The sequence below is a fragment of the Raphanus sativus genome, unplaced genomic scaffold, assembly GCF_000801105.2.
Source record: "Raphanus sativus cultivar WK10039 unplaced genomic scaffold, ASM80110v3 Scaffold0160, whole genome shotgun sequence".
In the NCBI taxonomy this organism is placed as follows: domain Eukaryota; kingdom Viridiplantae; phylum Streptophyta; class Magnoliopsida; order Brassicales; family Brassicaceae; genus Raphanus; species Raphanus sativus.
The window spans coordinates 576-12,720 of record NW_026615480.1 but is presented as its reverse complement, the minus strand read 5'-3'; the positions used below and the strand labels follow the sequence as shown (position 1 = coordinate 12,720).

At 36.7% G+C, this 12,145-nt stretch overlaps 1 non-coding gene across 1 annotated transcript; it reads left to right on the top strand.

Moving 5' to 3' along the window:
• Window positions 1-9,497: 9,497 nt before the first annotated feature.
• LOC130501311 (small nucleolar RNA R71) lies at window positions 9,498-9,601 on the top strand. The gene has a single exon (XR_008939617.1). It is a non-coding gene; the product is annotated as a small nucleolar RNA R71 (small nucleolar RNA).
• Window positions 9,602-12,145: the final 2,544 nt, after the last annotated feature.

The window sequence follows — 12,145 nt, the reverse complement described above, 5'->3', positions numbered from 1 at the left end:
TCATTTGATCAAGTAAAACTCAAACCTTGGAATAATCAACGGAACAGAAAATGAGCAAAAATGGTTGGGCTTGTTTATAATGAAAATATTCTGGGTTATTCTGATTTCTAGTTGTAACGAACTAAATGTATATATATAGTATATATACTACTTTTCAACCTTCATATGAAGAACTTAGAAACTGGCCATTTATCCAGTTACTTTATGACTTTAACACGTTTTTAGTATGTGATTTATATTATGAGTACTTAGATATGTTTTAACCGCTTATTATTCCACTAATTTGTTTTCCGGTTTATACAGTTTTTATACACCAAAACGACTTCTTAGTGCATTAACTTATTTTTGTAATATATATATATATGTATATATATATATATTATAAGTTACTATTATCTAAATAATAGTCCAACTCTTCAAAAAAGAGTTGTCAAGTTCGGTGGATAGTAACTTTGCAGAAAGCGAAGAGTTTATGAGTTGGAGGAGAATGAACAAAGAATAGATGTGAAGTGGAGAATCAGAGACCTGGTTGTTGAACGTGACAGTTTCTGTGTCATACTGTAATAATTTTTAATTTTTATATGAGAAAAAGCAATGGAATTGAGTTACATGATTAAACAATATTTAAGTAATAATTGATTAGGTTGCGTCAACCCTGCTACACGGGACGGCAGATCGTGCGCGTGGAAATTCCGTAAGCTCATTAGCCATAGTACAAATAGATAATGAGCATAGTCTCTCTTTTTAAACCCAAATAAATTTTAATCTTTCTTTTTGTTTTTTTTTTGTTCACTGATCTTTAGTTTTGATTGTTGCTATATTTTTGTGTGTTAACCTTTGTCAAATTTTACGTTTCTATATTGGTAAGCGCATATAATCATCAAATTTTTCTTGCTATATTTTGTGTTGCTATATAAGTCTGGTTTAACGGTTCACTAGTTAAATTGTGTGATAACAAATAATTTCTAAAGATAGAAGTAGAAATGGCAATTTGAATATTCGCGCGCAACCAAATGGCCCAACCTGTCGCAGTCTTATTTTCATTTGGGTTATGTCGACTCTGTCCGCTGCGGAATGCGGTCCTAGAATACATGTCCAATCCGCTCTGCCTTATATCTGCGGTTTAAAGGACTGGTCCGTGGGATTTAGGGGCTGACTGGTTTTCCCGCTACCACCCGCAAACGCAGCTTTTGCGATTCATAGCAGTTGTTGGCGTTTCGAAACAATCACAGAAAACGCTACAAATCGCTTAAAACTGCTCCGAACCTCTTAAAATCAAAAGCTGGTTCCAGCTAGCGTTTGCGGTTGCGGGAGGGTAATTTTTTTTTAAAAAAGAATAAATAAAAATAATACTAAAAATATCCAATAAAAATTTTCAATTGAAATATTAGAAATTGTAACATGTATTCATATTATATTTCAATTTATATTATAAAAATTCAAAACTAAAATATTTTCTATAAATTTTTAAAATTTAATAATATGATTTTTTAATTATAAATTTTATATTTATCATACTATTATGCTTTTTAATATTTTTATAATTACATAAAATATAAAAATTATTAAATTATTATTTTGACAGATGTTGCGTTTGGTAATTTACCAGTCATAAAAGTCCCGCAAACGCAACAATTTCTAACAGTTGTACCAGTCGTACAAATCTCTAGAAAATGCTTAAAACCGCAACCACCTGCACCCGCAAACTCCCGCAACCGCAACCGCAACCGCTGCGGTTACACCAGTCAGACCCTTAATTAAGAATACCGGCACTTGTTTACTAACCATAATGTTTCATCGACTATAACAAGATATGAACGTGTTCAATTGACCAGAAAAGACCTTTAACTTGTTTAAGATGGCCATAACTAATTTTTTTTCCATCAACTCATAGCATCCAAGAGCATACTTACAACATTAGCTATTTTCAACAATTTGCATCTTTAGTTACGTTTAGTTAGATGCATATGTAAAAGTATGGAGATAGTTAGCCAAAGTTTTAGTGTACTAAGAGCATCTCCAAAAAGATTCTTTATTTTAGAGTTTCCAAAACTCTATATTTGAAATTTTAAAGTGTTATTCTATGTGTTACAAAAAGTGTTATTCTCTAAAATAAAATTTCAAATTTAACTTCAAAATTATTTGTAATTTATTCTATAATCTTTATATTTATCATAATTAATGTAGATCCATAAAACTTTTATAAATAAATAGAACATATATAAAACATATTACAACAATATTAATTAATAAAATCTTAAACTAAATATAAATTATAACAAAAATACATAATTAAATATTAAAATACAAGAAAATACCATATTATTTCGTAAATTTAATGTTCCACCTTCGGTTACATAAAATTTGTATAGAAAATATTTTAGAGATTTTGGAAGTTCCAGAACAAATGTACTTGACCGTTAGTGTTGTTGTAATATTTAAAATGTAATCATAATTTTTGTCTTCATGTAATTTTTAAAAATATATTTTTATTAAGTTTCTTTTGTAATATTTTTTTGTCTAATTCTAATTTTAAAATAATATAAATTAAATTAAATTTAACTTTATGTGTAAAATTTCAATTTATAAAAATAAATCTGAAATAATTATGAGATATAAAAAATTTAAAGATTAAAAAGATAAACAAAAAAATATTTAAGATTCATAATTGTGATGTGTAGTTAATTATAAGGACCAAAATGTAAAAAAAAAAAAGATGAAACTTCATATATTAAGTTTTGAATACTGAAACTTCAACTCCTCAAAACTCTAAATTTGAAGTTTTGAAATTTCTTTTTGGAAACAAAAAAAATTATATATTTGAAGTTATATTTTTTTTTTTGGAGATTCTCTAAATCCTATAAGTAAATAAAACTGAACACTAAATCAAAGTAATCAAAGTAAATAAAAGCCGAACACTAAATCGAAGCCACCAATCCGAAAAGTAAATAAAAATTAGATACCAAATCAAAGCTAACAAATGTTAGACCTACGTCAAAGTACTTTGAGAAATTGATTGAAATACATTAATTAAGTTGGATACCAATTTTTCAAAGCATATTTAATAAAAATATCATAATATTTGAGTTAAATTTAGTAATTATTGTATAAGGTTTAATATTTAAGATATGAGGTTGAGTTATAAACTTTATAAATAATTTTTAAAATATTTATAAATGAATTAAGATGATTGATTTTATCTTTTATAACAAACTTATGATATTTATGAAAATGATTATCATTTAAAAGTAATTTGAATGTAGTATCAAATTTGAAATAAAATTAGAACTCCTTCGATTTCTTTTAAGAAAGAGCAAAATTTAATTTGTTTCCTAAAACCCTAAGAAAATAAGATACTATTTTCCTATGAAAGCTAAAAACGTTAATATCCTAGTAATAAACTCTTTTGTCTCTGATCAAAGGAGAAAGAAAAACTATTTGTCATAGTTAACCTTTTAAGAGTATCAGGAATCGCCAAAGAACTTTTGGGTTGGGAGCTAAATGACGTAATCAGATTAACAAAATAAATAATTTTGACCCTTATGCATAATTAGTTTGTACACAGTTTCTTACTATTGCTATTGCACTTAATCAATTCTTGTCGTCGCTTAAAGCAAGACATCCAATAATATGCTTAAGAGACAATTTGTGGTTAATTCTCTCACAGTGGATTATTTTATTAATCCGGCAACTCTTTCTTGGAACGAAGAGCTGCTTAATGCACTTATTCATTCAGATGATGTCAGCATTATAAAAGGTTTGGCAATAAGCCGGTCTAATAGGCCAGATTCGGTGGGATGGGCTTTTACGGACAATGATCGCTACACAGTTAAATCTGGGTATAAAATTGAAACACAATTTCCAGATAAGGCCCTACAAACGGTAAATTTTGGCCCGGATGTGACTCCTCTTTTAAGATATGCTTGGAAAGTGCAGTACCCACCAAAATTGAGACATTTTATCTGGCAAGTAATTATAAGGGGATAATTCCGGTTGCAAAAATGATAACAGGAGTTTTCAAGGCTCCTAATCAAATGATGTAGTATAAAAGATTGTCGAACCAATCCTAAGTGATTCTAAAGCAAAAGGAATGCAAGACCATGCTTAATCTAAGTGCAATCAATAAGTGGAGTGAAGTGAACTAAGAACTAGAGTAGAAATGCAATAAAGAAATGATCTTTGTTTCTCAATATGAAGCAAGAGGACTCATGGGATTAGAGAATTGACATTGGGTGATCAAGTTTCAATCTAAAGGTGGCAGCTTTTCAATTAATCTATCAACCTTAAGCCTAGACACAATCCTAAACAAACTCTATCTCTAGATGAATGTTCATTTGCTAAGGTAACTCAAGCATCAAATCTCTTTGGTTGAATGTTACAAAAGCAATCATGGAGAACAAGTCTACTAGCCATCTTAACACCTTTAACAACAAATCTCTTTGGCAAAGTATGTTAAAAGCTTAGGAGAGTTGGTTCAGGCATTTCATCAAACACCTTGTGGGTGGGAAATGTCTAAAGCTCAACTTTTGAGAGGCCAACTCAAAAGATGCATTGAGAACACTCTATAAGCAAGGAACAACATAGATCTATACTAAAACACCTTAGATCTAGCTTAATCACCCTTAGTCTCCCTAACCCATGAATCCAAAAGGAGTCTACTCACTAATCTTCATGATTAACCTTAAACCCATGGTTGATTTAAGAGAAATCATGTTGAGAAGCAAGTTTAATCCAACAATCACAAAGAAATAAGAAGAAAATAAACTAAAGATTCAATCTTTCTTCAAGGTTTCAATGTGTTCTTAAGAGAAAACAAGATAATCACATCATTAGGGTCTAAAGAGTATTTATAGTAGCCTAAAAACGAGCTGGGTCGACCCAACAAACCTGGGTTGACCCAAGATAATTTGGGTAAAAGTTGGTAAAAACAGATGTGAATATTTTTTCTAAGTGTCACAGCTGGTTTTTGACGCGTCCAATAAGCCGCTGGAGGTGCAAAAAGCCGCTGTGACATCACAGCTGGTTTTTGACGCGTCGTCACTTGGCCACTGCGAGAAGTCGAAGTTGGGCAGGGAGGTGTGTTTTTCTCCAGCGGTTTGGTGAAACCGCTGCACCAAAAGCCGCTCCAACACTTAGAATTTTCAGCAGAACTTCTGCACCGGCTTCTCGTCGTGACGCCAGGCCGCTGGGTGACGCTAGGCCGCTGGGTGATGTGCATCGGCTTCCTGCAAGGTCAAAATGCCGCTGCCTGTCACATGAAGCCGCTGGGACACTTAGTCATCACGCCATGAACTCGAAAAACACCAATCTTGCCTCCAATCCACCTCCAATTGCTCCAAAGTCACCATTTGGCATCTCCATCACCTGATAAGAACAAATGCAATGCAATGCAAACTAAACAAGTCTAAATGCTATCCTAGATGATCAAAATGCATGATAAATGAATGGTAAAATCTATTAAAAACACAAGATATCAACTCCCCCAAACTTGCCCTTTACTTGTCCACAAGTAAACTTTCAAGAACTTTTTTGGAAAAGAGGTTTGAAGGTGGGAGTTCATAGCCAAAAGAAACACCAAAAACACTCAACATGACATCCTAAAGAAACATAGCAAATAGCATGAGCAACTCTCTTATTACACTCTAGCTTCTCTAGGCCTATCAAGATACTCTTATGCCTTTACACAAGATGCAATACTCATCAACCAACAAGTCTTCCTACCAGCTCTCACATTGATTCACAGACACATACACAAGGTGGATTCTCACAAATGGGCACATGATCTCAATCATTTGGCTAGGCAAACAAATGATCTAAAGTGAATGAAGAGAAGGGTTCAAATGCATCATTTTAAAGTGGTTATCACTCAAGAACAAGGAGCTTGATCATTATGCAAAATTTATCTAAGATTAGAAGCAACTCATGCATACATGGATCCATTCTCATCATTCTACCCTTTTCCTAAGTGATTACAAGTTCTACCCCCATTCACTTCATTCCACAACCCAAATAGCAACTCATTTTCATGTCTAACCCAATGAACAAATTTCTCTTTTTCTTTTCTTTTTACTTAGCCAACAAGGGACAATCTTTGCTCAATGCTTAGCTCTTACTTCTCTTTTCCCTTCCCCACTATCTTATTGATTCTTCTTATCATTTTTTTTTCTTTTCTTTTCTTTTCTTTCTTTTTTTTTTCTTTTTAGGGGGAAGGAGTCAAAGACCACAATCTAGAGCTTTCTTTTCTTTTTATTCTAAGGTCCCTAAGGCTTTTCTTATCAATCTACACTCTTTTGTTCATCTTTCTCAACTTTCTCACTATCCAAACCCAAGATACAAGCTTATAAAGGACATAAACCCAACCATCATCCTAGAAGCTAGCTCAAATCATGATCCTATGCTAGCAAGAGATGAGAACAAATCCATGTCGCCTCCAATACTCTCAAGATTTTGCACATGACAAGCTATCAGAAAAGGCCTCACTCATGCAAATCAATGTTGGCTTCAAAGAAAGGTAAGGGTTCAAGGGTGAGGGAGTACCATTTGGGTTAACAAAGAGTGGTACAATGGAAAAAGATAACCCAAATGTGTATGAGAACCATGATCAAGTATGCAAATGCCCATAAGTGAGAGAAATTAAGTTCATTTAAGCCTAAGTTCAGTTCGGAGCTGGTTTTCAGAACAATGTCAATGGCAAGCAAGCATACAAGTTTCAAGAAGAGTTTTCAAGGCACGAAGCATGCAAGGCTTTCAAGAGATGCACAAGCTACTTGATATGCTTAACTAGGGTGTCAAATTCAGTGCAAACAAGTGTTCTTTACAAGGCATTATCAACAGCTGCTCCATATGCAAGTGAATGCAATCTATATGATCTAGACTCAATCCTAAGAATGCAAGTGATGCAACTACATGATTTTTTATGCATTTTTCAATTTTTTTTTTTTTTTAATTTTTATGGTTTTTTCTATGCATATATGAATGTACAATGCAATGCATGAGACTCACAATCAACAAAACAAACATGATTAAATACTTGGTACCTCCCCCAAACTTAAATCACACAGTCTCTGTGTGAGTAAGAGAGAAGAAGATACCAAAAATATGATAAAGACAATGGTATGTACAAAGAAAGGTTGGAGTGATACCTCAAGTGGAGAGTGAAGTGTGGTAATGGGTGTCTAGAGCTTGAGCTTTGAGCTGGCCTTAAACTTCTGCCACACTTATTGAAAACATAAAGAAATGAAATAGCAAATTTATATACAAGGATAACCATGGGAATTCCTCCCAAGTGAGCTTGTTTTGAGTCACTAGCTTGACTACCTTTTCTCTTGTACTAGTGAGAAGGAGGATCCTTCCCACCTTCAAGAGTGATAGTGAGGACCTGAGAGAGGAGCTCTTGGAGCTTGATGGGGTCGTTTTGAAGCTGAGGAGTGATGATGGCCCTTGCACTTGAGAATGGCTTGGACCTGCCTTTGCACTTGATCTTGTACTCAATGGCTCCATCCTTGAGCTTCATTGGGTGGAGAGTGAGAGTGTGAGGAGTCTTATCAAGAGGTGGAGAATGAGTTTCTTTCACTATCTTCTTCATGTCATGAGCAGCCTTTGTGGCTTTACTCACCTCCTCCTTTTTAGCACTTTCCAAGTGCTCAACACATAGCTCTCGAGAAGACTCTCCAATAAGACCTTCTTCCTTACAAACAACAACTTCAGCTTGGGTATTCTCAATGGATGGTTCTTCACAAGTGATTGTTCCACAATACCCAACATCCATTGAAGACTGAATTGGGTAGGAGACAGCTTTGTTCACATTGAGGAGTGTGACCTTCTTGTTTGGGAAGTCAATGCAAGCTCCAACTGTTGTGAGAAATGGAGTGCCAAGGATCAAAGGAACTCTCTTCTCAATTGCCATCTTCAGAACAGTGAGGTCTATAGGAATTGTGCATGCTCCAATCTTCAAAGGAAAGTCTTTGATGAGGCCAATGGGGGTTGTAGAAGATGAATCCCCAAACATGAGAGAAGATGTGTTTGGCTCCATGCTCTCAATACCAAGACTTTTCACCATTTCCAATGAGATCACATTCACACTTGCACCAGAATCAACCAAAGCATCATTCATAGTGATCTTACCAAGGGAGCAAGACAATGTGAACTTCCCTTGAGACTCTAGCTTAGGGAGGGACTGTGGAGGGACTGGTGTATCAATCTTCAAAATGGAGATGTCCAAAAGCTCAGCCACTTCTGCTTGGTGGTGTAGAATGTCCTTGATGAGCATCATTTGGACATGAGCTTCACGCATACCGGAGATTTCTGGGAGCCTGACCCCAACATCACTAAGATCTTTTCTGAACTTGGAGATAACCTTCTTCTGAGCTTTGGTGAGGACCCTTTGTGGAAATGGGAGTGGGACCTCATATGGTGGTAGCTCAACCTCAGGAGCTTCTTCCAGCTTGGTCTCTTTCAGCTTGTGGTCAGCTCTTTTTTCTACCGGTTTCTCAGCCTTAGGCTCAACTCTCTGCAAATTCGTTGCTTTAACCTTCCTTTCAGCTTGTACCTGAACCCTTTCCATAACTTTATCCACCATCTGTGCTTCAGCGGTTGCTACAACCAATTTTTCAACTTTCCCAAACACTAGCTTCTCAATCTCATCTACCTCTTTCTCATAATCACTCAGCTCAATCTCTGAAGAAGTAGTAGAGATGATAACATTGCAAGACTCCTTGGGATTCTTTTCTGGTTTTCCTGGTAGAGATCCCATTGAGCTCTTGGAAGATGATGGCATAGAGGCGACCTGACTCTCCAAAGTGTTGAAGCGAGATGCAAGTTGTAAGAACTTGTTGTTGAGGTCAGAGTAGTTCCCATCAATCTTTGTGTGGATGTTCTTGAACTCATAAACCATTGTCTTCTCATTTCTGGCTTGAAAGTCCAAGAGTTTCTTGAACATAGAATCCACACTTGAATCTGAAGCTGGAGCTTGAGAAGAACTGCCTTGAGCTTGAGTAGACTGATTATTTTGGTTGCTGAAACCAGGAGGGTAGCTTTGCGTGGCCTGGTATCCTCCTTGCTGATTGTTGTAGTGAGGTCTTTGATGGTAGTTGTTTTGCTGAAAGTTGGGCTCCTTTCTGTACCATGTACCATTGTTGTTGATGAAGCAAAGCTCTTCTTGCCCTTCCAAACCATTAACTTCATTCACCTTAGAAGGAAACTCTTGACTAGGATCACCAACAAAGCTAACCTGCTCCTTCTTGGATTGGTTGGAAAGAACCAAGTCCAACTTGTCTTGCAAAGACTTGATATCTTTCCTTGTCTGCTGGTCATCCCCTCTGTTGGCTCTATCATACTCCTCATTGTAGACTGAGTCACTCTTTGCCATGTTCTCCACCAGCTCCTCTGCATCCTGCTCAGTTCTGCCCAAGAAGAAACCATTACTAGCAGTGTCAAGCCTGTTTCTGCAAGATGGGAGAACGCCCCTGTAGAAGGTGCTAAGCAAGCTTTCCTTGGTGAAACCATGATGAGGACATTGAGTAATGTAGCTTTGAATCTTCCCATGCTTCACCAAAAGCTTCAAGATTCCTCTGTTGAAACCAGAGATCTCATTCCTTATCTTGCTGTCGTGAGTGAGAGAAGAATTTCTAGGAAGGCTTCTTTGCATCATCCCAGGTAGGATGCTATCACTTGAGAGACCTTCTCCCATGTGTGAGCTTTATCTCCCAAAGAGAAAGGAAACAACTAAGCTTGAATGCATCTTCAGAAACACCATTATCTTGATGGACCACACAGCTGATCAAACTTGTCCAAGTGATCTAGAGGATCTTCCAAGCAAGCCCATGATACTTGTTGCTTTGGATCATGTTGAGCAGCCCTGACTTGATCTCAAAGTTGTTGTTCTCCACAGCTGGTGCTCTGATGCCAACCTATGACCATGTATGTGAGGCGATCATAGGTTCCAATGGCGCGAGCTTGGCGCTGTGGGTGTTGTGGTCGAAGGTTGGCAGCTCCTTGACCATTTCCCTCTTGGGCAGCTCCAAAGGGATCTCTCCATCTGATTCTGGTTCTGATGGTGAGCCATATCAAAACCCAATCTGTTGAAATGAGCCTGTTGCTCCTCTTCTCTCCTTCTTCTTGTGTTCTCTCTTTCCAAAGCCCGGATGTCTGGTACTAGAGGAGTGAGGTTTGTAGTCCCTCTACTTCTCAAGTTCATACACCTGAAATGAAAAAGAAAAAGGAAAAAGCAGAGCCAATATCACAATAATAATAAAAATGACTTAGTCTCAAGCAAATGACTAAATCCCAATGTCAAAATCACAATAGAACTTGGCAACGGCGCCAATTTGATAACAGGAGTTTTCAAGGCTCCTAATCAAATGATGTAGTATAAAAGATTGTCGAACCAATCCTAAGTGATTCTAAAGCAAAAGGAATGCAAGACCATGCTTAATCTAAGTGCAATCAATAAGTGGAGTGAAGTGAACTAAGAACTAGAGTAGAAATGCAATAAAGAAATGATCTTTGTTTCTCAATATGAAGCAAGAGGACTCATGGGATTAGGGAATTGACATTGGGTGATCAAGTTTCAATCTAAAGGTGGCAGCTTTTCAATCAATCTATCAACCTTAAGCCTAGACACAATCCTAAACAAACTCTATCTCTAGATGAATGTTCATTTGCTAAGGCAACTCAAGCATCAAATCTCTTTGGTTGAATGTTACAAAAGCAATCATGGAGAACAAGTCTACTAGCCATCTTAACACCTTTAACAACAAATCTCTTTGGCAAAGTATGTTAAAAGCTTAGGAGAGTTGGTTCAGGCATTTCATCAAACACCTTGTGGGTGGGAAATGCCTAAAGCTCAACTTTTGAGAGGCCAACTCAAAAGATGCATTGAGAACACTCTATAAGCAAGGAACAAGAGAGATCTATACTAAAACACCTTAGATCTAGCTTAATCACCCTTAGTCTCCCTAACCCATGAATCCAAAAGGAGTCTACTCACTAATCTTCATGATTAACCTTAAACCCATGGTTGATTTAAGAGAAATCATGTTGAGAAGCAAGTTTAATCCAACAATTCACAAAGAAATAAGAAGAAAAGAAACTAAAGATTCAATCTTTCTTCAAGGTTTCAATGTGTTCTTAAGAGAAAACAAGATAATCCCATCATTAGGGTCTAAAGAGTATTTATAGTAGCCTAAAAACGAGCTGGGTCGACCCAACAAACCTGGGTTGACCCAAGATAATTTGGGTAAAAGTTGGTAAAAACAGATGTGAATATTTTTTCTAAGTGTCACAGCTGGTTTTTGACGCGTCCAATAAGCCGCTGGAGGTGCAAAAAGCCGCTGTGACATCACAGCTGGTTTTTGACGCGTCGTCACTTGGCCACTGCGAGAAGTCGAAGTTGGGCAGGGAGGTGTGTTTTTCTCCAGCGGTTTGGTGAAACCGCTGCACCAAAAGCCGCTCCAACACTTAGAATTTTCAGCAGAACTTCTGCACCGGCTTCTCGTCATGACGCCAGGCCGCTGGGTGACGCTAGGCCGCTGGGTGATGTGCATCGGCTTCCTGCAAGGTCAAAATGCCGCTGCCTGTCACATGAAGCCGCTGGGACACTTAGTCATCACGCCATGAACTCGAAAAACACCAATCTTGCCTCCAATCCACCTCCAATTGCTCCAAAGTCACCATTTGGCATCTCCATCACCTGATAAGAACAAATGCAATGCAATGCAAACTAAACAAGTCTAAATGCTATCCTAGATGATCAAAATGCATGATAAATGAATGGTAAAATCTATTAAAAACACAAGATATCAAAAAACTTAGATCACGAGGGTATAGTAGAAGAGATCAAAGATGTAGTTTGTGGGCGCTGAGGAAGAATCTATTAATCATGTTATCTTTGGAATGCCCACATGCATTACAAACATGGGCTTTGTCATTGATACCTTCAGCTCCAGGTCTTTTTCCGGGAGCCTCTCTGTTTTCTAACATGGATTATCTTTTCTGGCGATTACCGAATGGTTTTGTTTTGGGGTTTTCCATGGATTATGTGGTATATTTGAAGAATCGGAACAATAAGATTTATACTAACAAAACCATGGATCCACCGGAATTCTTCGAATAGCCAAAGTGGAAGCAACGGTTTGGGCGGAAGCCC